The following is a 26,418-nucleotide window of genomic DNA, read 5'->3' as shown; positions in this document are numbered from 1 at the left end:
GGGAACACATTAGTAAACTCTGGTTTTAGGGGGATCTTCTGGTGGGATTGCCTTCTCCACCCAGAACAATTTTTCTTTGGATTATGCTAAGACTCTGCAGTTTTGGGCAACCTCTTAATGCAGAGGGAGTTTTCCTTTTCTAGCCATTTGTTGCATTCCAAGAGTGAAATGCCAAATGGAAAATAGATTCGGCTAGAAAGAAAGGAGTGCCTCAGTGTATGTTCAAAAGATATGGCATAAAATTGAGGATGTGAAACATTCATGAAAATAATGCTAAAAAATTTTTGAAGTTAGGTCCCCTACTGTTATTAATGTTTGCTATCGGGTAGTTGTATGACATTTATTTCTGCTCGGATTGTAATATCAATATTGTTGAATGATTCATAATAGACTAATTCAGTTTTTCTTTTGGAAAGGGAAATCTTGCCACAAACCAGATGTTGTGTCTGATCTGAATTTTTAAATTGATTACAAATGCACACACAAATATGTACTTTGTCAGGCTCGTGAAAAGGGACAGGAACTGCTTATTTTCCCTTAAGTGGAACAGTGTTGAAGAGAGCTGCAGTAAAAAGTGATTTATAAGGACTGTAAAAGTATAAGTCTTCAGGCTTCCTTTCCCCTCATGCCCGCCAACAAATCAAAAGACTTGCAGTCTCCTTTATCACTAAGGCATGATTCCCATTCCAGTCTTATCAAAGTTCAGGTGAAGTTGTTGATCTCTAGTATGCAGCATAGAAAATCACACCAAGCTAAGAATTAAGCATATGGTTCTAGCACTACTGGAATTGGTTTGCTCACCTGAACCACACAACACAGAGAATTTGGTGGGGCTGTCTCTTAGAAAGCTCTGCTTCAGTGGTTCTCCATTTCTTTGTGTAATTTCTGGAAAGTTTAGTTTAGGTGTTTTAATGTTTCTTGCACAGCCAGCTGTCAAAGCTTTTAGCATGGAAAAGAGCTGCTTCCCATTCGTGCTTTACTGTCCATGCAGGGTTTCACCATCTCACAGAGGATTTGGCTTTATCATTTAAACATAGTTTAAGTGGTTTGTTGTTTTGTCTTTTCATCAAAATTGTAGTTTTGGATAGGATTGTTCAGTGGAGTATTTGCAAGCAGAGATGCCTATTCTTTCTTTCTAGAACAACAGTGTTTTTAAACCACTTTGAATTTGACTTAAGGCCTTTCTTATTCAACAATATATTTGTAATACTTGAAGGCTGATAAGTTTTCTACAAATCTGCTTTGAGCCCCATTCTCTCCAGGAATTGCTTTAAAAAATGTAATCTAATGGATGGGTGAAGCAGCTTGGACAGTCGTATCACGTGGGATGAGAAAGGGGCATCTGAGGAGCCAGCATGAATTGCAGTCTGAGGCCAGCTAGAGTTAACACCACAGAGCTCACAGTTCAAGAGGGGCCGTGTTTGTCACAGTCTTGATGTTGAAAAATAAACTGTTCACATTTTAAGACATGAATGAAGAGGAGAGCTGCTGGTCTGATGCCAGTGAAGTCTGAACACCAGCACACCAAGTTCCTATGACAATTGGAACAGCTTTGGAAGAGGTATCCTGACAGGTACAGTATAATTCTCTCAAAAAGTTGCTGTTTTCCTGTCATTTCATTCTCTGAAAAAAGTAGCAACTGGTCCTATTCCCTGACCCAGTCACCTGTCAATGTGCTAGTGGAACACCACTTGTGAAGGTAATGAGTAGGATGAGCTCACTGAATTCCCATCTTACCAGATGGTCATTATTTGTTGACATCTGGTGAAGGAAGATGGAATGTCTGACTGAACAAGGGGATTATTTGCATTTTTGGGTGGTGTTTTGTTTTATTTATAATTTTCTTTGCAAAGCCAGGGATCTCAAATATTCAAGTGTTTATTTTTGCTCATAAGTGAATACTTTTTGTCCAGGTGTGAAGGCCACACACCTGCATGTTCCCATTTTCTCACCCCATAACTAACTCCTGAAAACAACTCCTAGGAATACTTAAAATCTTGTTGATCTTATAAAAATGAAACAGCCAGTTTTAGGAGAATAGCCTAGTTTAACAGACAGAGTTTATAAAATTACTCTGAATTTTATGATTTGACCAAATGATAAATAGACTAATATATGCTTGTGCTTATGTTGAAGAGCATCCTTTATGGAAAATTTTAACTGCTATTATTTCCATAGAGATCTATTGTATATTGTATATAGTATATCCCTCTTTGGGTCTGGACATTCATGTGACCTATATATTTTATTAGTCTGTATGTGTTATTCCTGTGGGTAATGACCTTACATATCAGTGAGATAACAGAAAATAGAAATAGACAACCAAATATTATACAAATCTTTAAATATATATATTGCTAATTTTTCTTTTTAGAGGCTTTGCCATCAGCTATTCTGTAACTCAGTGGAATTGTGCCTTATAGCAACTTCCCTGCCAGCAAGCTTCTCAGGACATTTCAGACTAGTGCAACCTTATCTAGAGATCTTCAGTGTTTGCTTTAAGATCCTTCTCCTTTATCAGACACAACTGTAGCCTAGGATGGCCTAAGTAGTTTGCTTCACAGAGCATGTTTACTGTCTGAATACTTCTGCTGAACCACCACAATTTAAAACCCAGCATATGAAAATAATTTGACTGTAGTACCCATTCTCGTAAATATTTTGGGCTAAAAGTGGTGATTTAGTATCTGCTGCATCAACAGTTGAGTTGTTCCTGCAGCAGAAGCCACTGTGATGCAGTGACTATTTTGCTTGAACTTTGCATTACTTCAGTTGGCAGCAGAGAGACTAGGAATTGTCCTTATGCCAGGACACGTTTTCCTCATGTGATCTTTTATCTATTAATTCAATGGAACCCTTAAGATAGCGTGCCTCAGGCATTAAGGGTGGTTTCTGGTCTGGATGCAAAAAACAGAAGAGAGTTGCTGGAGATAATCACCTGGCAGAGCATGCAAGAACACTCCCACACAGTCACCTGCTCTGGTCTGCTTCTCTTTGGAGTTTGAAGGGTCATTTAATTCATGTATAAAAGTCTCCCTCAAGCTGTCTTCAGCCTACACCGCACGTAACCCCCGATCCAGGCAAAACTCCCAGAGATTACAGTGGGGAACAGGAACATGGGTTTCCTTGTACCTATAAGGCACTTGTCAATGACAAGTAGATTGAAAGGACTTCCCTGATGTGACTCTTAGGGATGGTGCTGTGCAGGGCCAGGAGCTGGATTTGATTATTCTGATGGAGCCCTTCCAACTCAATATATTCTCTGATTTTGTGACTCACTCTGGGCTATTTCTTAAGAATGGGGTTTCTCTAGAATCTACAGTAAGGTATCCATACTCATGATATTATACAAAGAATATGTCTCCTTAAAAGAATACTTCTATAAACAAAAGTTAAAAAAACCAAACCAGGCTGGACTAAATGGCTACCATGTTTCAGTAGATAATGTCCTGGTCCAGTTTTAAATGATCCAAGCCTTAGGTCTTTTGTCATGAGCTAGATACAATCAATCTGGGTTTTGCTACTTAAAACAACTCCTGTCTCTGTAGATTTGTCACCACTGAGCTCTGACTCAATTTTACACCGTCAGACTTGTCTATCATGTCAGATCCACAGCTGACTCTCAGCAGCTGTAAATCAATACACCTTTTTTTCATTTCAGTGTTGTTTCCTATTCATCAGCTGATGATCAGATCAAGGATTCATTAACAGACTTTCCCATCTGGGTTGTGATCTGTATTTCTAGTTAATTATAGTGATGGCAGTTTTCTCCTGGGCTTAACTTTTGCTCTGGGTTATTTGCTTTATTAGAGCTGCATTTTATTGCACTCCTATTCTAGCAAGTTACTTCAAAGTAGCTTATTGAATTAAAAAAAACCAGATTTTTAAATGATTAAAAAAAAAAAAAAAGTGGAATCTCCATTATAAAATGTCCTGCCTTCAGAATTATGGCCTGTAAGTTGTTGACACCTCTCTGGGTTTTGGTTTTTTTTCATCTGTCACCTCCAGACCATAGCAGACATGACGTTGTTTAACTTCGTGTCTTAGGTTTATATATATTTATTATATTAATCATTAAATGTAATGTTTAAATGGACATTTTTCTATGACATCTCAGTAGCAAAAAAGACATTAGGGTGAGTATAAAAAGTTGGATAATTATGCTCAAGACTGTGTGCTACATTTGTCACTGCCATTGAATTTGCTTCAAGTGATTTGGATTGCTATTTTAAAATTAAATTTGGAGGTTTTTATTTTTTTTTTAGAAAATAATACAACAGAAGTCTGAGAAGAAAGAAACAAAGATGTTAATAGGCAATGTACAACCCACATCAGAAAAAAAAAATTAAAAACTCTTTCCTTGTCAGCACCTGAGGTAGTACAGAAATTAATTAATTACTCGGCTCTCTGTAAATAAACTTCAGCAAGAAACTATCCTTATGTAACTTCAAGGGTACAACACATGGTGATTGTCAAGCTGCTTGGCATCTCCTTCTCCACTTCCTTCACCTTGCAAGGGAAAATTAGAAGGAAAGAGTCAGGATTAGGCTAAGCTTTCCTAGAGGTTCAGCCATTTTCCCTGTTATGTGCAACCAAACCCAATTATTTCTTGATTTCAGAAGGCTTCTGTGTCACAAATATGAAAGAATCAGCTTCCAAAACAAAATCCAGTCACAGGGAGGAAAGAAAGGAATTGACTGAAATTTTGGGAAATGTCAAAAATCTTGTTTTTAAAATTCAAACTAAAAATGTTTTTAATGTGAGTAACTTGCACCAAACACTAAGATTCTGTTGGTTAAAGGATAATTTTAGATATTTTTATGGCACTAAATTTTTTTCAGGAGATGATAAGCTTGATCTCAAGAAATTCCTTAGAAATATGCCCATCACAATATGCAGAGTCTTATAATCTCTTATTGCTATTTTGCCTCAAAACGCGAAAGCAGACAAAAACTAATGAGCAAAAATTATTAAATTAAGTAGTTCTGTAAAATTTTCAGCATTTTAAAGTTTTAATCCAATGATCTTATTTGGTCATAAACTTAGTCCGTGAAAATGCCGCCCATCTCAAAGTGGATGGAAGCACCTCATTTCATATGCTTAGATTCTCATACTTGAATATCTAATCTCCATCTTTAGATATAAAATAAATATAATTAAGTTGGTTGATTAAGACTACAAGGTCCTTGAGGCAAAGCTTTTTTTGCAAAAATGGCTTTTTAAAGCCTTCTTTAAAGACCCATGGTAGTATTAAATGCATGTAACAACAACAATCCACCCATTTTCTTGCAGAATTTTTATTAAGTAACAATTATGTGAATATCTTTGCACTAGGGTAACAAACTCCTTGTTTCCTCTATTATTTGCTACAGTAAAATTGTTAAGCACTTGTAAAAAAACGGTTTAAATCCCTGAAAACAAGTATTCATTAATTACCTTGAAGGTAAAATATTTGAAGCCATGCTGATAATGTTTATTATTAATTTAAGTGCCAATAAATATTTCCATTTTAACCACTGGAAACAGTCTTCCACCTATAAGATAGATGCCTATGTAACTGCTGCTACTCTGAGGCAACTCTCTTCTGTGCTGGAGATCTTCTTCCCCCACACCACATGTTTATATCTGTCCAAATAAATTATTTAATGTGGTGACAATGAAGGCGTGGGAATGATTCTGCCACAGTTGGACTATTTCCTCCTTTGAAAATTAATGCCTTGTGTTTGCTATGTCTGTAGGCAATGGGAGGGAGACCATTTGTAATTGGATAGCATAACAGAATCTCTTTGCTAAATTCCAGGAGCCTTATTTAAAGACATCTTTTCTTCAACAGAGTTAATTTGCCAAGCAAGGATGGCTTGTCCTAGCAAAGTGCTGGCTTGCACACACAGGCTTCTCTCCCAGTGTGGTGCACTACTTTTTGTACACTTCTATATATGTCTCCTACCTTACTTCAAGTAAACAAAAATTTTAAAGACACAGACTAGGAAAAATAAAACTTTTTTTTGATATTCACTGCAGTTGCAAATAAAAATTCAAATCCCTGAGCAGGTCGTTATATTTTTGTCTGAAGCGCTTTTCAACCTGAATTATCCTGTGATAGCTCTAAAATTTTAAATTATTCAAAGTCATATATATAAAAGTAGAATAAAGCTCCCTTCCACTCGAAGTCTACTTTATTGTGAGATATACTTACAGCTGCTTTATTGGTGAGATACTCTTGATTTTCAGAAGAATATGCTGCCCTGGCTCCTGGATATAGCCTTGAGGCTTGAATAACCTGGTTCAGTGAAAGGTGTCCTGCCCAGGGAGGGCAGGGCTGGAATTAGATGATCTTTAGGGACCCTTCCAATCTGAATCATTCAGTGTTTTTATGATCTGCAGACATTTATGCAAATCAGTTCCTGTACCCTGAAATAACCAACCACAGCTTCAGGTGAGCAATCTAAAGGTATTGATCATGAAAGCATCTATTGCTGGAAGAGATGCAGGATTTGGTAAGAGCTGGGCCTTGCTGAACTCTTCACATGCTGAGGAACCTGGGAGCACTCAGGGCTGATAACCTGAGTGGCACTAGAGGACATGTGAAAACATGATGTGAGCTGCTGCTATTGCAAAGGTGAAAAAGAGGAAGTTTATTTTCTGACTCCAGCATTTATACTTTTCCAAAGGTGACAGTGGATTGGAGGGTGAAGGTGCCACCTCTCTAACGACATTGGACAAGCTACCAGTACATCAAATTTCTCCACCTCTATGAAGGAATGCAAAACAATAGGTTGTTTACAGAAAGTTGTGTGAGAAAGTGTCGGAATCTGTGGGTATTGGTGATTCTGAGATAGTAGAAAGTCTTTGTCTTTTTGCTTTGTTACTAAAGAAGAAGCCATAATTCGTCTGTGCTGTTTTTAAGGTTGTTTATTCTTGCTTATCTATAACATGTTTTGCTGCCCTGCCGCAGGTCTGTCCTGCAGGGCAGCGTGCAGGGCTCTGTCCAGGGGGGTTCCTGACCCCTGCCAGGGTCCCAGACCTTCCAGGGCAGCCAGAGGGAAGCTCTGAATTCCCACAAGAAAGTTCTCTACAAGAATGTAAACTCAGAAGGCTTTAGAAAATCTTAAGAACCAGGGCAACCACCTGGGTCCAGGCTGCCACGTCTGGTGGAACATGCTGGGTGTGCCAGCTCACCAAAATTGAAAGGGAGGGCAGCAGGAAATGCAGATTCTCAGCACTCTGCCATCCCTGGCTTCCAGCTGGGAGTAGCTGTGAGAGCAGGGAGCCCTGAGCAGCCTCCAGGGGAGCTGGTGTGGAGGAACAGGGCTCAGGTGGGTCGCTCAGGATGGCTGCTGTGGGTCCTGCAGCTGCCGGCTCTAATGCTGCCCGGGGAGAAGCAGGGGAACCAGGGCTGCAGCGATGCCCAGAGCTGCTGAGGGATGGGTGACTCCTGGGTGCACTGCAGCGGTGTGATTTACAGTGGGCTTTTCAACACCCAGGTAGCCCTTCCTGGCCTCCTGCTTCCTAAAGCCTTTGAAAAGCTGATGCACTTTCCATCACTTGGAGAGTTTTGTCCTGGCTGTTGCTGCCCAAGGTAGCTCTCACCGACCCAGTGGGCTGCTAATGGAAGTGGGCAGCACTTTATGCCTGCCCTGCGTCCTGGCCCATGACGAATCACCCTCCAAAGTCCATTATAGAGCAGTCAAGGAGAGGTTGTTGCTTCAGCAGAATGTTCTGTAATGCAGAGAATTTCATTCCTTTGTCTGGAATGGAAAAAGTGCCTTTCCAGGACATAATGCCATGAGAGCTGGGTTCTGAACTGCATTAGAGACCCACTCTAAATAGCTGACTGCTTTTTTTGTGAAGAACTGCTAATCAAACTCCTGTAATAAAAAAAACTGTCAGAATGGACTTGCACTTCTAAAAAGCCCTCCAGGGTCAGTAAAAATCATTAATTCTTTTTCAAAAAGCATTCAGCTTTCTGAAACATGAGGAAATGTGCAAAGCTTATTCTCAAGACTCTCCACTCTCTCCATTTATCTCAAAATGTTTGTTAAATTTTTAATATAATCTCAGGACTCTGGGAACTTGGGCATCAAAAATTCAGTCACTCAAGATATGAGAATTGACACTAAGCAGATATTTTCTTCTTGCATAGGAATGTCATAGTTTTGAATTGACGGTTAAAAGAAATAAGGTGAGGAAGTCACATAAAGGAAGCAAGGAAAACTAATTTTTTCTAGTTAATTTTTCTCCCTACTACTCTGCAAAATGTATTATTTATGGAACGTGTTCTTTTCTGTGGCTGACTTATGAAAAAGTTTTGAGTCAATAATTTGGTAAACTCATTATAAGGTTCATTTTATAACTAGTAAGAGCAAAGCTGTTCAGACACATTTCAAATACAATGAGCATTTAGAAGAAACAATAATAATTATGGCAGATGGCAAGCAGAGACATAACTTGCTTTGAATGCAGATCAGCCAGTTATTTTGGTTTTTTTTTCAACTCATAGGTTGTCTGCCAGAGGTTCTTGCAAACCAGATGTACGCAGTTAATCTCACAGAAATCAATGAAATTGTTTGCAGAAATGTGAGACTAAAAGGTATTTCTCAAGAAGGTAAATTCCATTTAATAAAGTTCCCTGCTTTATCTTGGTTCTATATTTCAAAGGCTTCTAAACAATATTTACCTTAAAATTCATTGTTTGTGTCACTCACTCTGCCTGCACAATGTCAGAGGTAGCTGTAGCCCAGCTTTTCTCTGCCACTGTGCTGCTGGGGCAATATGCTGCCATGAAATCCAGCCTTGACAAGAGAAATAGAATAGTTTAGGACCTCAAAGGAAAAGTTAAATATGTAGATAATTTCCCTAAATAATGCAGCTATTTGTGTTTCCTTCCATTTGCTCCAAATAGTCTGAGTGTGGGGTTTTTTTTTATAGTCAATATTGCTATTTTATAGAAAAAATATTGGGTTTTGACAAAAATTGTTTTCACAAGTATCTCACTTGGATTAATTATTTTATTTTCCTCCAAAAATAGAAATGGTTGAATAGGCCAGTATCTGACTGATAATATGACATTTAATTTAAAAGTTCTGCTACGGAGCATAATGGGAATCATGGTTGTCTTTTCTTAGATGATAAGACTGAGATTTCAAGCTCCATTGAATTGCTCTTGATGTGTTCTGACCAGAGAATTCCATGATATACCTGGCTTCTCCATGATGCTAAAGATTGTGTTGCAACAGTGACACAATGTGCAATCTAAAAGAGAAATCTGCAAGGGAGATTAATAATAAGAAATATTAGAAGGATACTTCCTCTTGGTCTCCCATTTGGCAATGTTTCTGAAGTGGAATATTTTGTTCTGAAGTAATTTTTCACTTTTTAAAAATTTTTATATAGTTTTTCTGGCAAAAGTATTTTCTACCAGTTTCTTTAGTCAGATATTTAGCATTAGTTACTAAAAATGAAGCTTTGTGGCAGGCTATATTATGAATGTACATTACTGATTTTTACTTGACAAATGAAGCTTTAAAAATGCCTTACACTTGAAACAAACAAACAAAAAAATTGTATCTCCTTATGTATTGAAGCCACGGACCCAGAATTAATTTCTGTTCATTTCTGTTCATACCCTTATTAACAAAATGTCAAACATATGGATATTTTAAAAAGGAAACAAAAAAGGGTGTTAAAACATTAAATCATATTTCTAGTTAGAAGCTAATTGAATATCTTTGGTGACGTTAATGTTCTCACACTGTTGCATTGGCAACTCTTGGCAAATATTTATTTTTCTGATGATAACTAGCCTATGGTCATTCCAGTTCCAATGGACTTGGAAGTTGCATTTAATGCCAGTAAAGAGGATATGACTCTGGAGTTGTGAACATGAACTTCATCTTCAGATGAGTATGCTGAGCATTTTCCTTGGTCCTTTCTTCCACAGGTGAATGAAACCTAATAATGAGAGATGGAAAGGTGCTGTGGTTTTGCTCACCAAGCTGAATGCCCTATGGAAAATGTTTGGGGTTTGCTGAGTCAGGTATGTGAATTAGATCCTGCGAAAACTTCACAGCTGCAATAAGCATAAACAGTGAATGCTTAGTGAAATTATATGACAAGTATTTAGCAAGGAATCTTTGGTCTGATTTATGTTCCTAGAAGTAATTTTTTCATATCTCACAAAAGCAGCAAGTTAGTAGTTAATAGAGAATCTACACATAGACAATTTGCATGAAGGGAAAATTGTTAAGTGCTTCAATCAATGTAACATCTCACTGGTATTGATGAGGAGTAGCAGCAGTCAGATGAAAGGCAGTCTGTTGAAATCATTAGGTACTGGCTTCTTATCCCAGCAGGATTTCCAGCTCTGACTTGATGGTTTCTTTAGGTCATGCTGGTTTTATGCTGGCTAGTCTTTGAGGAGAACAATTTTTTTTTTTCTGTCGGGTGCAGTTCATGAGAACTGTAGATAATAATAAATGTGTGAGCTACACAGAGTAAGTAGCTCTTGTGGCTCTTGTTCCCCTGTAAAGGACATGTTACCATAGCACATGAAAGGAGAAAGTTGAAATATGTAGCAGTGGAAAAGAAAAAACTCTAAAACTTAAAGTTGAACAATAAGGACCCTCTGCAGAATAGCAATACCATGATTTAGCAACACATGCACAATTTCTAGATTAAAGAGGAAAAGTTATTTGTTGGGTGTCAGGATGATAAATAGATTGCTTTTGCATTGCATCAACACTGCTTTTATTTTCAGTATGTTGCAGCATTGAATCAACATGTTACAGCTGCTGAATGCAACCCCAAAGATAAAAAGGGTTGTTAGGCCAGTAGCAAGAACAGTAATTCATTATCAGTGACACCTTCAATTATTACAATAAATAGGTGCCCTGAAAACATATTTTCCAAAAGCTTGTTTCTTACCCTGTACTTTGAAGAGATGTTGAAAACTCTTCTGATGACTGTTCCAGCTGTGGATTTGTCTGTCTTGGTACATGCAAATTGCCTTGGGCCTGCTTCAGGGTTTTGCTATTGAAAGACTATAATCAGCAAAGTCAACAGCAAACAGCTTGTGTAGAAGAGAGATCATGTCAGAGGATCATAGCAAAACAGTTTGGAAAGGAACTTATAAAATGGAAAGGACCTCTGGAGGACATCTGGTCAAATCCCCACTCAAAGCAGGGACAAATTAGAAAACATTCTTGGGACATTGTCTGGCGGCGTTCACACAGGAGTTTGCTTTAGGAATAGGTAGATCATCTTCTTTTTGATTGTTTGCACAGGCATTCTGAGCCTGGATGTTTAAGGTTATATCTGGACAAGATAAATTGGCTTGTGTCTGGAGCGTGTTGCAGGAACATCTTTGTTCCGATTTTCTGGTTTGCTCCTATGAATGATTCTGCCGTGCAGAAGAGGGACTGTTAAAGGGAAGATCAAGAGGAAAAAGGGGCAAAGCTGGTTGCCACTGTGCCTTCATGACCATGCTCAGTTTCACAGTTGAGTATAACAAGTAATAGCTGACAAGAAAGTGCAAACAGGAACAGAGTGTATTGAGCCTTGGCACAGGTCATGGATCAACATTTTATACAAGTGCATTATTTGAAACTGCTGGGAAGTTGGACAGGGATATTGCTGGGTACTGACTGGCAGCCTGTGCCAAATAGTGGCTATAAAACCCTCGGGTGAGATCAAGGGAAGCATTGCTATGCAGGCATCCAGCCCTGGATGAGGAGTGGAAGAGAAGGAGGAGGACACAGAGTGAAACTGTCGGTTCTGAGCCACCAAACAGAGCCTGACCCTGGGTCTGGATGCAGTGGGATGTTGTGCTGCCTCCAGGCAAGACTGAGCCAACCTGCTTAGGTGGTAACTGGGTGAGTCTTGGTTTGTGGATGCATGGCTGAAGGGCTTTTTCAGCCAAAGCTCATCCCTTTCTTGGTTCCCTCAATAAGTTGAGCTTAGCACTGTCCCGTTGCCTGGTGTTCCCTTTCCCTGCAACTCAAATATACATCTGAATTTTGGGATGACAAGGAGTCCAGATGCCACTGGTTCACATGAAGTCAGGCTCAGGAGCTGGAAAATGCTATTTGGCTCTAAATCTATCATCTCAGATGCTGAAACTGTTTCTCTCTGGAGGTTTGACTTTGCTGCAAATACTGGTCTCTCTTAACTGTTTAAAACATCTGAAATATCAGAGGATTTCATGTCATCTGTTGTACTTTGGTTAACTTCATGCAGCTCTGTAGCATAGAAAATAACAGCAAATAAAAGCAGTGCTTGATTCTCTCTGTTCAGTGTCTGGCTACCAAAAATGCCACGAGAGGGAATTTCATATTACAATGCTACTGCTTTATACAGAAAGGAAGGAGCCCATTCCACATAAAAATGAAGGCCTTGAGGAGCTCAGGTGTGGCTCTGAACAAGTGCAGGGAATGAAATTCGCCATAAAATCCTAATGTGCTTTAATTATGATATTTAAAAAGATTCTCCCTTTAAGGCATTGGGCTTGACTCTGATACCAGCCTAACACAGATTTTATTCAGTGGAAAGAAGAACAGATTAGCCTTTTGTAGCAATATGACATATCCTTTCCTTCTGGAATTCTTAAATTAAAATTGGAGCTGTATGATAATTCTGAATATATCCACAGTAAGACTCTCTAATAACAATTAATGGTGATCTGCTACCACTTTTTGAAGTCTATCAAGGTACTAATTTTACAGCAGCCCCTTGAGGTAGAAATCCTTATTTAAAAAAGAAAAAAGAAACAAAAAAGCAGAGATAAATTATTTTTCCATGACTGAAGAATATATTGAGATTTGAAGCTTTTCTTACCATTCCCAGCCATTAAGTACATTTATTTAGATTGAGAACAAGCAGGTGAAGTTAATTATTTTTCCCCTATTGTTGGTGGGTTTTGTGGTAGTGCTTTGAGCTGCACAGTTATTGCCTGCTCTATGACAGCTTAGAAATTTTAAATTACTCTTAACCTTGGCCAAATATATATATACTGATATAATATGACATAATATATAAATATATATACCGATATATATATAAATGTACATACTGATATAACATGACATAATATATAATATACTGATACATTGCAATGTTGACTGTCACTAAAGCAAGAGATGACACATGATTTCTAATATTTAAGAAGGCAAGAAGAGTTCAGCCATATGAAAAATTTAGATGATGTGATCTTTAAATGAAGCATATGAGAATTTTCATTTAATGACAGGTAAATACCAAGTTAATACCAGATTAATCAATGCTAATGGAACTGAAATGCTGCTCTAGGAAAATCCTGTGAAACCTGAGCTAGATCTCCTAGTGATACCAATAAAAACGTACTCCCACATTTCTTCTGCATGATTCAAAGATAAGAACACACAGTGTGATATATACTTCCTTAGAGAAACTGGTCTTGCTATTTATCTGTTTTCTAGAGATTAGGTAATAATGGAAGCAACAGAATCAGGCCTGACTTCTCACAATCTGTTATTCAACAAGCAGTTTGTGCACTGCTCATTCTACACTAAAGTGTGGCATATTTGGATTAAGAAGCTTGACTTGATTCTAGGTTGTGATAATCAGGTTGTGGAAACCGGATTTGCTTTTGCTTTTCTGGTTACCAAGGCAAAATAAGAAGACAGTTTCTGATTTTGGTATTTGAGTGTCAGTCTGGAGTGATCCCTTGACTTCAAACCACTCCTCCTCTTTTTTCTGCCAGTGCTCATCTGTTCACGTATGCTCTTTCTTTATCATTCTGTCTTCTGCTTCATAACTCATTGTATCTTTAATACATGTTCTCTGCTTTGATCACCCTTTCATTTTGTTTGTCAAGCACAGAACCATAGAATGGTTTGGTTTGCAGGGATCTCAAAGACCATCCAGTTCCAACCCTCTGCCATGGGCAGGGGCACCTTCCACTAGAACAGGTTGCTTAAAGCCCTGTTCAACACTGCATCTTTATTGAAAGTGCTGCTCAAAACCTATTTATGATACCTTGGTTTTCCTCTCATATGTTTTTTTCCTAAATGAAATTCTGAATTAATTGATGATAATTGCAACCCTTCTATTGGCTTTCTGAGAGACAGATTTAGTTTTCTGCTAGTTTTCTGCATTGGATTTGTCAAAGAAAGATTAAATAGTGTTTGGGACAGAGACAATTGGAAGGACTTCCTGTACTTATAGTGGTGCACTGGCCAGATTTTAATGTTTTTCTAGTGCTTCAGTCTTCTAAAAAGATTTTCCCACTCCTGTTAAATGAAACCTGACTCCCTCTGAGATTGAGATTCAGAGGCAATGACATTTACACTCCTGTTCACCCTACCTACCATCAGCAATTTAGCTGAGGTCTCTGTGTCAGGAATTGAGTCATGCTAGACCTCCTCTGCAATGATTAGGTGGAGAGAAGCAGTCTAAGGAGACAGATCCACTTCTCCACAGTATCTACCACCCTCTGGACGTGCTGCTGGCTCTCTTTAGTGACCACAGTGTTGTTTGTGCTGACTAGACTCCAAGTCTGGGCAACTCAGGTTTTGTCTGAGACATTAATGTCACAGAAAACGAAGCAAAGCATTAGCTGAACACATATAAAATTAAATGGAGCCAATTCAACAGTCTGACACCACCTGCCCAATGTTTCATCTGCTGGGAAAGGACTATAAGTGCTAAGCAAGGATTCCCTCATCCTCCTTTTTTTCTGAACAGCTGGGCCATGATGCTGTATTGTACACAAATGACACATGTATCCATACTGCCATATTGTATTCAAAACCCCAAAACACCTTTTTAATTTAGTAAATTAAAACTTAGGAATAATTTTTGCATCAAGGATGCAAGCACAATTCTGAAATGGTTCTACTGCCATAATATTAATACTTTGAGAGACTGCAGTCTTCGTTCTACATTTCTTGCTGAACCAACATTTTCTTCTTTTACAGGGGACTCTCTAAATAGGTGTAGCTTTATTTTCCTTTTTTTTTTTTTTTTTTTTTTGTGTCCATTTATGAACCCTTTAAAAGTAATATATAATGTTCAGGCACATTATTTAGGTATGTAAAGGTACTTGAAGCATGGAGGAAAGGATTGCAATACCAAGTATTTGTAATGCTTCCTCCAGTGTCACTCAGAATTAAAAGAAGAAGAAGAAGGCAATGTGTGTAATAATGAACAAAGAAAATGCCTATTAGTATTGATATTTCTTTGTATTGTGTTCCTTTCAGAAAGCAACTTCAGTTTGAAGGTGATGCAGAAAATACCAAAGAAAACATCATCTTAAAAGCAGAAAAGAACCCCAGAACAAAGTTTTATGCCATATATCATCTTACTGGCTAGGTATGTAATTTTGACAAGATTTATCATAATGAAAAACTTTCATGGCAGTGACATGAAGGTTCAGAGTATTGATACTTCATTCAACTGCTGGTGCAGATGAACTACTATAAATAACCAAAGTAATGTGATGACAGCAGGAAAAGTGAAACTCCCGGTTCTCTTCAGAGGCAATGGGAACTTATTAAAATAACAGAGAAGTTCTTCAGAAATCCAAAGTTCTCTTTCCTGGTTGTACTGCACATGAAATTACAGACTAATCATCAGTAAGAAATCAGCAGCAATTCTGCTGAAGAGGTGTATGGTGCTTGATCTCTAGCTGTTCCTATAAAAGCACAAGAGATGTGCACAGCAATCCCACTGCCAAGCACAAGGTCAAGAATTATCAAAACTCCATAACATCCACTTGTTTATTCAATTGTTGCTGCCATTCTGGAGATTTTCCTGGATTTATCATCATTGTCCTTGCTTTTGTCCCAATCAATTGGTAAATTCAGCTGTTTTCTTGCCAAGAGTCTGTGAAGTGAGCTGTAGAGGAAGTGCAGTGAAATTTCAAGATGTGACATGTTTACATGCAAATTATAAGTCACAGTGAGTATGACAGACCTCTTCAAACTGTTAAGAGAAGAAACTAATGATTAATTAGTTCAATAAAGCATTGCCATAGAATGTGAAACCTGGCTGTACTGTTTTCAGGTCTCCAACAAAACTACAGGTGCAATAAAACAATTAATCTTGTTATTTCATTCAGCCTCATCCAGTGAGAATTGGCCCAACATCAAGCGGTTCCCTTAATTTGAGGTACTACATTTATAGTTCAATGCTTGTTGTCAATGAGTAGAGGATAGTCCTTTGAGAGTCCAGGAGAGCCATTTGGCAAAGCATTTAGGCTTCTGGCTTGCTTTGGAATACACTAAATCTCACAGGTTTCTGTTCTTTCCAACAGCTGCATCAGAGGGAGGAGCTCTGTAGCTAAGAAGCCAGGTAAGAAAGACTCCTTGCACTCTCTCACAAGGTGTACCAGGCCATTCCTTGAGGCAAAATGTTTAGTGTTGCAACATGTTTTAAAATTTTTGCTTATTAAACTTATTTTGTTTCCTTATTTAAATATTTGCTTCCCTGGGAACCTTTCTGAACTGCTCACTTTATTCTTTGTTTCTCACAGTACAGACACATTTTGCATGGATATGTTATTCTCTCCAAGTGGTTCAATGTAACTATGGGCAGGGGCATGAACTTAAGTTCTAGAGGAAGTCTAGCTATGTCTAGAAGCTGAAGCTGCCTAAGAGAATTGAGTCTTAAAGGCATTTCTGTCCCTTGTAAAATAATGTGTTCTTGTGCATTAATTTCAAGTATGTTGTCTCCTGGAATATCCCTTTTTTCTACAGTTGCAGAAAAAATAAGAAAAAGCATTCTTCATTTTCAAAGAACTTACCACAGTATTTCTCTTAATTTCATCTGTGATATGAAGAGCTCTGTTTTTCATGCTTATATATCACATCTGTTGGAAAGCCAGAAGAAATTCTTGAATAGAAACAGATGACTTGGAAATAGAAAAAAAAAAATTGACATGTTGATTTTTGTCATATAATGTGAATTAAGACCTCTGTTATGAAAAAGGGAGTAAGAAAATGATGACTTCACCTTTATAGGACTTTTCTGTGGTTTTGTAGGTTTGGAACCTCCAAACCTGTTAGCTTTGTAGTTTAACAGCTGTAAAAGGCAAGGGTCAGAAATTCCTGGGCTTCTTCACCATGGGGAGTAGTCTGTGATCTTTGTTGTGCAGGCCCATGCTGGGCCCTTAAGCTAGCTGGAGCTCAGTGTTCCTGTATGGATTTAATTCTTGAGACATTTTTGAGATTCAGCAAAAGAAAATTGCAGTAAGTTGGAGCTAACAGCAGTATATTTGACATAACAGCAACAGAAGGATTAGACTGGATGGTTTCTTAGCACAATCCATGTCCAAAATGTAGAGAGAGCAGCATTTGCCTTTCACGGCAAATTTCAGAGCTGCTGCAGAAGATATTTGCTCATCATCCAGCTTTGGATCATCCTGTAAAGGTTTATGAAGTTTAACAGGATGGTTTCACCTGCACCAGTTCTGACTTTCTTTGAACTGTTTTTTGTCTCATTATATTTTAGGTACAGTAATAATTACCACAGCACTGTATAAATTCCATGCATGCAGAAAAGTTAAAGCTTACATAAGATTTCTCAAACATATTTTAAAAAAAACCCTTTTCCAATTTACTCACAGCTTTCTTTGGATAACATCAGGTTAGATTAGGCACGTTTACAATCCAACTGAAATGTATGATTGCCAAGCCAAGGTCCTGGATGTAAAAATGCAGCAGAAACTTCAGAATTGGACTCAGCTGATATTTATATTTACTGCTTAACCATCTAAAATTAATCTTGGGAAAAGTTTAGACATAAAATTAAATCCTTAATGGTTTTAGTCAGACATTGCAGAAGCGTGCATACGTGTGTTTATGGAATATTGAAATACATTTATGGGATGGCACTTAGAGAATTTAGTAGCATTCTTGCCCTAAGATATTCTTAATATTTTTTTCTTCTTCCAATATTGCTGACTTAGAAGGAGTGGTGAAGAAATATATTACCCTGGAGTGTTGGGAAGAGCAAGTGTTAAGCCATTTAAAAACCAGCTAATTTTGTAATCAACACAGGAAGTCACAAAATGGCCCATGTGGCACCATCAATATGATTAATTTTGGGCACATAAATCCCAGTGAAAGTTCTTGAATGTCAAATTGTCTTCTTAGTTGAAATGTGTTTGGCTGTGAGAGAGAGATGGGGTGACACTGACCCAAGTGGCTTCTCTTGTTTTAACACGTGTTGCAAACTTATAATGAGTACAGGGATTAAACAATAAAAATATAAATATCATAGAATGCACGTGATAATCCAGTGGGTTTGGGCTCTTTCTTAAGCTTTCTTTTCTTCATCTCAGTATATGCCTGGATGTGGGGGAAGACAGAGAGACAATCTTTTCTTTCCTATTCTGAGAACCCTCTGAAGCAAGAAGCACCACTCTTGGTCTGCAGCAAGGCCCTAAGGAAGCTGTCCTGCCTTCCTGGGCTCTGGAAAGGCTGCCACTGCCAAGCAGCATGAAATTCATCCTGATCTTCTCCAAAAACTGCCTGCAGGATTGCCAGTGGAGGTACTGGGGAGACAGCTTCATGAGTCTGCTTGTCTGCTAAATGGAAAAAAATGAATTTATGCTCCAATTTCATTATGTGGTTATGAAACATACTGAAACTGGTTTTGTTTGTTTGTTTGTTTTTGTTTGTTTTTGTTCTTAATTACAGGACCTAATGAATCGGGGCAGAAGCCACAGTGAGATGTAAAAATAACACTTATATCTTCCACTTTTATGGTGTGGCTGAATTCTGATCATGTTTTCTGTTGAATATTTTATTTGGAGCAACATACAAATTGAGTAGTGCTGTTCCCAGTTGTGTGAGCTTTATGATTTGATACACACTTTTAATTACATTTTTTTTTCTTTTGATCATGCCAGCATAAGCCCATGTGAACTTAACTCCAAACCACACTGGGGAGTGTGAACACAAAGAATATTGTTTCTGTTTTAATTTTGCATTTTAATTACTTCCCTGCCTTGAATTAATTTCTTCAGTTGATGAATTGGAAAGATAAAGGTTTTTTTGATAACTAGGATTTGCAACCAATACCTAATATTTATATTTTGGGGAAAAAAAATTAACAAAAACCCCCAAACATGTTATGGATTGCTTGAAATTTTCACAGATTTTTCTTTTGATCACCTTCTTCTGCTGGACAACACAATATGTCAGATGTCTGATGTGTCTAGCTGGTTAGATGGGTTTTGTCCTCCTGTGCTGATGAGTAAATTTAGGTTGGATCTCAAATAATTTGTTTGCATGTATTTTATGGAGATGGCAGAGAGGAGCTTATGTTTTCCTTGGAGCTTTAGGGATTGGAAGGTTTTTCATCCCAAGTTCTTTAGCCTGTGACAGTTTCCTCTATCTATCCTCTGACGTCCTTTCAGAGCTTTATTTGCAGGAGACCACAAAGGAAGAGCTTATTGCAATAAGAACTTTCTCAGGTGAATATCTCTAGAGAAGGAGAGAAATTCAGGCATGTGAATGAATGTGGAGAGGCATTGCCTGCCTTTTCTCTTTAGGACCTGCCAGAAGAGGTTGGGCCTTTGCTGCAGTTTGGGATATCTGTACCTGGTGCCAAAATGCACTGAAGAATCGTGGCAGTGAGATACCACGGGAGCATAGGACACACAGCTGTGTTCAGCAGCATTTCAACAGCAAATTGCCTCAGAGGGAGAGGTGGCTTTTTGGGCACATGAATGATTTAAGACTGTACATGGGTTTGGAGCCTGCTGGAGCCTCTCACAACCTCCAAATGCAGAGACTGACCACCTGCACATCCTGTTTCACTTTGCTACACCCTCAGTCCCTCCTTTCCAAGCAGACTGTTGTTTTTATTAGGCTTTTGCTTGAGAAAGGAAACAGGATTATTGGACTGTGCTTTGGCTGTATAGAACAATTTTTCAGTTTTTGTTCCATTATTACAACTGCTTACATTAATTGAAGTTTTAATAAAAGCCCAAGCAATTCACACAGCAGGTGCTCTCTAAGGCTAGGCACAGTCTGAGATCATCACGGCTTTCACAGGCAATTCTGCAGCTTTTTTATTTTTTCCCTGCTGCTGTATTTTACTTTGTTTTCTTCAGGTCCTCAGAGAGAAATAATTGTGTTTTCTTTCTCATTTACCTTGTTGGTGAAGGGACTGTACCCCCTTCTGTTCATTCTAGCACTTCTGTGGTCAGTCTCTCCTCAAACCATTGTGGTGAGAGCAGTGTAATGTGCTTTTCTAACTGCTGGCTCACTGATTGCTTGTTGTAGTCTAATCTATTAATTCCACCCGTAATTCCATCCATTTCCCCACCTCCCCTTTATAAGTTAGATGTTGACGCAGACTTCTCAAACCCGTTTTTCTTCTGCCCTGTGAGACTTTGAGCACTAACCAGTGTAAAAGATTTGACAGGTGTTTTCTTTTTAAGGGCTCCTTCCTACCAGAGTATCACACAATAGCTCTTAGACAAAGTGTCATATTCCCTTTTTCCCCCTTTTTGGGGGAGGGAGAAACAAAAGTGAGGCATAGGCAGGTACCTGGAATTCTCAGAAAACAGAGTGGTCCTTTGGGCTCAAGAACTTTGCCATCACTTGGCCACAGGGTTTTGCATCCTACTGAGGCCTACATTTCTTTCTTCCTCTGCACAAAGGCTTCCTGAGGATCTCTGAAGGATCTGGATCTGTGTGAGATTCCTGGCCCTGTATATTGCAGCAAACCCTGAGTCTGCATTCTCATCACTTAGCAGGTACCAGTCACTTTTTAGTCACCCATGCATCAGCCTCAGAAAGCTCATCACCACCATTTCAGCGTCCTTAATTATTTATTTATGTATTTAGCTGTGCTACCTTGTCCCTGGGGATATCAGCAGACTCTGAGGATGTGCTTCAGCACTGAAGCTGCCAAATACTGAGAGATGCACAGTATTTGTAACAGTCTTGTAACAGTCCTGATGCTGGCAGCACACGAAATAATATGACTTAATAAAAATAATTATCCTCCTTTAATAGTATCTTCATACAGCAGTGAGACCTGAAGATGGCTTTCTCAAAGATGAGGGTGAATTTCAGGACTAAAATCTTCATTCATGTGCATTTACTCCCATGAATTTTTATAAAAGGAAAAAAAGTGAAACAAACACTAATGAGACTTTCTAAGTCCCATATACTGAAGGTTTGGTCTGCACACAGTTTTTCTCCTGGCACAAAAGGTTTTCCTGAGTATGATTTTTAAAGCTTCTCCTTTAACTCAGTTATTCCCAGTGAAACGTTATTTGAATGAAATTGCACTGGTATAATTCAATTTGCTTCTCATCTTGTAATTAGTCTACAATAGAGCTGTGATTGCATCAATACTCAGAGGTGTGAATAAAGCAATTTTTTTATACACAGGCAGGCTCTAAAACATATATTTCCCCTAACATTTAATATCATTGAAGACCCTGTTAGTGCTTTGAGACTATTAAAGGAAGCTAGATTAATTATTTTGCCTTTAACATAGTCCTACTCTTTTTCCTTGCATGCCATGAAAAAGGGCAGCTGATGTTAATAAAATCCATCTATCTCAGCTTTTCAATTGCTTTTTTTTTTTCACTTCAAGTCCTGAATGTGTGAAAAACTTTTAGGTCCTTCAAATCAAATTGCAGTTAATGCCACTCTAAAGGAGCTGAGCTTCTTCAGTGCTATAAAATGAAAAAATACTATTGTAGTGGTAAAAGTGAATAATCTCACTTTTAATAAAAATTGTGATTACTCACTTTATAAAAATAGTATAAAAATACTATTGTAAGTAGTAAAAGTGAAAAAATCTGAATTTTACAAATATACCCTGAACTCTATTTTCTGGTGAAAAATGTTGGGGTTTTTTTTGATCATGTTTTTGATAAGTGGATTGTATGCAGGCAAAAGGGCTCATGAGAAATGCATTTTCTGCACATCAAGGTTATGCCTGAATTATGTATTTTGCATTCAGGGAGTATTAGAAAGCTGAGGTTATCTGAATTGTGACCATGGTGTAATACTTTGAGAGCAGCAATTTTTTTTAACAGAACTGACCATGGACTTAATTTATTCTTTTTTAAAGAATAATTGAGACTCTTCTTGAACAAGATAATTTGCATTCCTATCTCTTCCCCTAGGATTTATACCCCAGGAAACTTTTGCTTAATAGATATCCAATATTGTCTTCACAGTGTAAGGTTTAGCTTGTTTGGATGCAGTAGTGGAGATTTGCATATTTGTATTATGTATAACCATTCTCATAGCAAATCTGTGCAGTTTTGAAATAAAAGAAATACATTCTAATGAACAACAGAGTAAGCTAGTGGATAAGTTGTGTGGTTTCATGCAGATTCTTTCAAATGTTTTTTAGGGTGATTTTTAATGATATGGGAGCTTTATTTCCTTTTCTTCTGATTTCTGATTGAAACTGGTTTGGTTTCAGCTGCTGCTTGAGGCAGCATATAGTTCTGTAGGTCTTTGCTCTCTGTAGGTCAAAGCTGCAGCTTTCCTTTCCATTTCTGTCAAATAAAACACTTTAAGAGGCTCAAGGTTCAGAGAAAGAGTGCACAGCTACAGTGTAGGCATGCTTTTGTTTGTTTGTTTGTTTGTTTGTTTGTTCTATGTCAAATGGCTTCATTTTTTCTTTTTCAAACATAGTTTTTGGTCGTGTGCCCAATCTGTGTCCTCATGCTGCACCTTGGGAGCTGATAACACCCCTGCACCAGTTCCTCTCCCACACACCTTTGCACTCCAGCTCCTGCATTGCTCCATCTGGCAATGTTCCCTGCAATAAAAATGGATAATTATCTAGCACAAAGGAGAAGGGAATATTGTATTTCAGAGAAGGTGGAATACTGAATGTATCGTGGTGTCATGAACTTTCAGTCTCTGATGCTGGATTTGTGGAGCATATGGGAAAGCAGCATAGCAACATAGCTGCTACTCCTAATTATATAGTATAAATGTCAAGCTTGTTCAAAATTCAAGGATTAGACACTGCCAGAAGAAACTCTCTTCTGTAGACTGAAGCTTTTTGGCAAGAGGGTCTGAAGGAAGAAGCACTAACTGTGATCTCCTCAGCCTGTTTCTCAAACAGCAGGGAGATGGACAGAACAAGGCATTTTTACAATGTCTCTGCCAAGGGATGAGAGCTTTTAGCTCTGAAAAACTTCCAAAATACACAATATTTCAACTACATTCAAATTCAAATATTAAGTTTAGAAAAGTTAACAAATATTTGATTGCATGCTTAAGCATTAAAAATGTTATAAAGAACACTCAGATTCACAGATGGGTGTAACCAGATGACATTTTGGGTGCTGTAATGTAAAAAAAATACATAAATTATTCTCTGAGCACGTAGCAAATAGTTATAAATTACTTCTGGAAAGATCTAATATTTATTATTCTTTTAATTTTAATATAATTCCTAATCAAACAACAAAATACAATACCTATATAAAAAGCTATCCAAGGATCTTATTAGACACAAACTAATGTGTTAGGAAGGAAACAGTCTCACCTCTATTGCACAGCAAGAAATTGAAAGTGATGTCTATGCCAGTAATTTGGTAAACGTTTGGCAAAGCTGATCACCTGTTAAGTGAGGTTTCAGAGACTTCTTCTCACTTCTTGTAGAATAGATAATAAATGAAAAGAGAGGTAAGTGTTTGTGTTGATCCATATTGATTCTGAACAGCTTTTTAGTTATTCATAATGAGCTTAGTAATTTCAAAGTGACTGTTTTATAGTGACAAATCATATGAATGCATTAAGAACCCTTTTTGGTTTTTTAAAATTTAAATACTTCAGATCATAGAATTATAAGATATTTTAAAAGATGAGTTCATGCAGTTGTACTTAAAAAAAAATCACCTACAAAAACATTTTACAGAAAACCCACCAGAATTTTAAGGGGCCTAAATAATATTTTTCATTATATATAAATGCTTAAGGAAATTCCTACAGGGCAATTTAAATTTATTACCTAACAGGGCTTGATTTAAAACCAGCAAAGCATAAAAGTAAATTTCTGAATTGGCCAAGTGGCAGAGAACACACATATGATGTATATAGAACTGGCAAAGGCTCATCTTGATGAAGAGTGCTGTAAATTACTTTTGATAAAAAAAAAATCAGCAGAGGAAGTGAAAAATCATTACTAGCAGAACAAGAACAATAAAACATTAATGCTCTGTGTAAAGATTGATGGATAGTTGAGAAGCTGATTTGTAAAAGTCACTAGCACCAGAGGGCATGAGTTTATTAAGAGTATGAAAGAGGCAGGGTAAAAAAATGAGATCATACTTTAATTAACAGAAAAGAAAAATAAACAGTTCAATACTTGTAGGGTTTTAAAATGAAATTGTAGCTTGAGGGTTAATTGTGTGTTAAAAAATCCTAAGAATTTGACCACTTGGAAACCAGCCTTCCCACCCTCATTAGTCTGAGGAGCTGAAGACACTTAATAATGGGTGGATATTTATGATAATTTAAATGTATTTCTGCTGGGTTTGATGGGGATAGTTTTGCTCACAGTAGCCAGTATGGAGTGTTTTGGATTTGTGCCACAGACAGTGTTGATAACACAGAGATCTTTCCATTACTCACAGAGCCAAGGACTTTTCTGGTCCTTACCCAAGGAGCTGGGAGGGGACAGAGCCAGCACAGCTGACCCCAGCTGACCCAAGGGATATTCCATGGGACATCATGCTCAGCATACAAAGCCGGGGGAAGAAGAAGGAAAGGGAGACGCTCAGACTGGTGGCATTTTGTCTCCCCAAGCAACCACTGTACTGATGGAGCCCTGCTTTCCTGGAGATGGCTGAGCAGCTGCGAGCCCAGGGGGAAGAGGTGAATTCATTCCTCATTTTGCTTTGCTTGCACATGGGGCTTTTGCTCTACCTATTAAACTGTCTTTATTTCTTTTACCTATTAAATTGACTTTATCTCAACATGCAATTTCCTCACCTTTCCAAATCTCTTCCCCATTTCACCAGGGGGAAGTGAGCAAGCAACTGAGTGCTTAATTGCTGATTGGTGTTAAACCATGACAATAAGGAAATTGATAGAAAATCAATGCATTTTCTTGCAAACATTTTTTTCCTCTATGATTGTCATTTTCATATACTAATGTGTATTACATGTAGTACCTTACAGGAATAAATAAATTGTCAGAGGGAGGAGCTATGCCTCATGCAAAGACAGAGAGGAAAATTAGGGCCCTAGATCTGGAAATTGTTGGTTGCTGCAGTCATGCCTTCACATCTATTTCTACATAGGTACCCTATAAATTGTGTTACCTCATTGAGGGTCCTGACCACCCCTCTGTTGCACAAAATGACAATAGCTTTATCTGCTCAGGAAAGATGTAAAAGGCCCACCAACTCCAGCAAAAAAAATTGGCTAAAAGTTAGTGATCAGTTGATTGGACCTTCATGGTCTCAGAAACAGCCATCATATATTTGACATTAATTGTATTTGACATCCAAACTGAAAATTCAGAGTAGAAAGCCCAAGGATCTCAGAGGCATAAAATATCTTCTATTTTAAGAGATGAGTCACACAGATAAGAAAGTACAGAGATGCTGGAGACTACATGTATTTCTGTGTACTGTTTCCACTGTTGATCTAGGATAGGAAACTTTCTTGATAAAAGTTCATGTACAAAATTATACCCTTGGAAGCTGCCAAACTGACAGTCTTCATTCCACTGGCAGAGGTATCATGCATTTCTTATTCTATCTAGCCAATATGCCTATATTTAACTGTACTAAAAGCGCTGAAATACAGTATAATGAAGATATTTTATCCTCTTGCTCATTTATGGTTTACTGCAAGATCCTGAGCTTTTCTGGGAGCTGAAGAGAGTCTTTAACTCCCACTAATTTTGCTCAAAATTTGGCGTAAATAGTTCATAAGAATGCCTGCCATTCTGTGTCAACAAAATATCTCCTTTGCTTCTCCTCATATTTCATGAAATAATTCAGGATTATAAAATAACTTGAGGTATCTATCAAACAGAGACTTCCAGGTATCTAATTGTTTAGTTAACTTCCCTCTCAGAAGGCTTATTTTGTGTTTGTGAGATGGGACTTCATCGAGAAGTAGGGCTACATCTAAAAAAGACTTTCAGTGCCTGGTAGGGGAAAAAATAAATCCCTTTTACTTGGAAACACATCATATTCAGAAGCCAGTTCCCTCTTTGGCCTAAGGAGTAGAAATTTTCTCTTTCCTAAGAACGTGTGACAAGACTGTCCCTGCCTGTCATATATTTGATAATTATATTTAACTAATTCAGTTCATACTTCAATATAATTTGCAGTTCTTATTATTCGAGGAGGTGCAGGGGGGGATGTATGTGTTTATACTAAGGGCTATTCATTATTTTAATTTATCTCCCAAAAGTCTTTATGTTCATAAC

The 26,418-nt window shown here is 37.8% G+C and overlaps 1 long non-coding RNA gene across 1 annotated transcript; it reads left to right on the top strand.

Moving 5' to 3' along the window:
* The first annotated feature begins 9,771 nt into the window (after positions 1-9,771).
* On the top strand, positions 9,772-24,934 carry LOC140683802 (uncharacterized). Its single transcript, XR_012055312.1, has 5 exons — positions 9,772-10,036; positions 15,234-15,345; positions 16,289-16,326; positions 18,317-18,526; positions 24,608-24,934. It is a non-coding gene; the product is annotated as an uncharacterized lncRNA (long non-coding RNA).
* The last annotated feature ends 1,484 nt before the right edge of the window (positions 24,935-26,418 follow it).

The sequence above is a fragment of the Taeniopygia guttata genome, chromosome 3 (assembly GCF_048771995.1).
Source record: "Taeniopygia guttata chromosome 3, bTaeGut7.mat, whole genome shotgun sequence".
NCBI lineage: Eukaryota > Metazoa > Chordata > Aves > Passeriformes > Estrildidae > Taeniopygia > Taeniopygia guttata.
The sequence above is the reverse complement of the archived record's forward strand: the minus strand, read 5'-3'. Positions and strand labels throughout refer to the sequence as shown.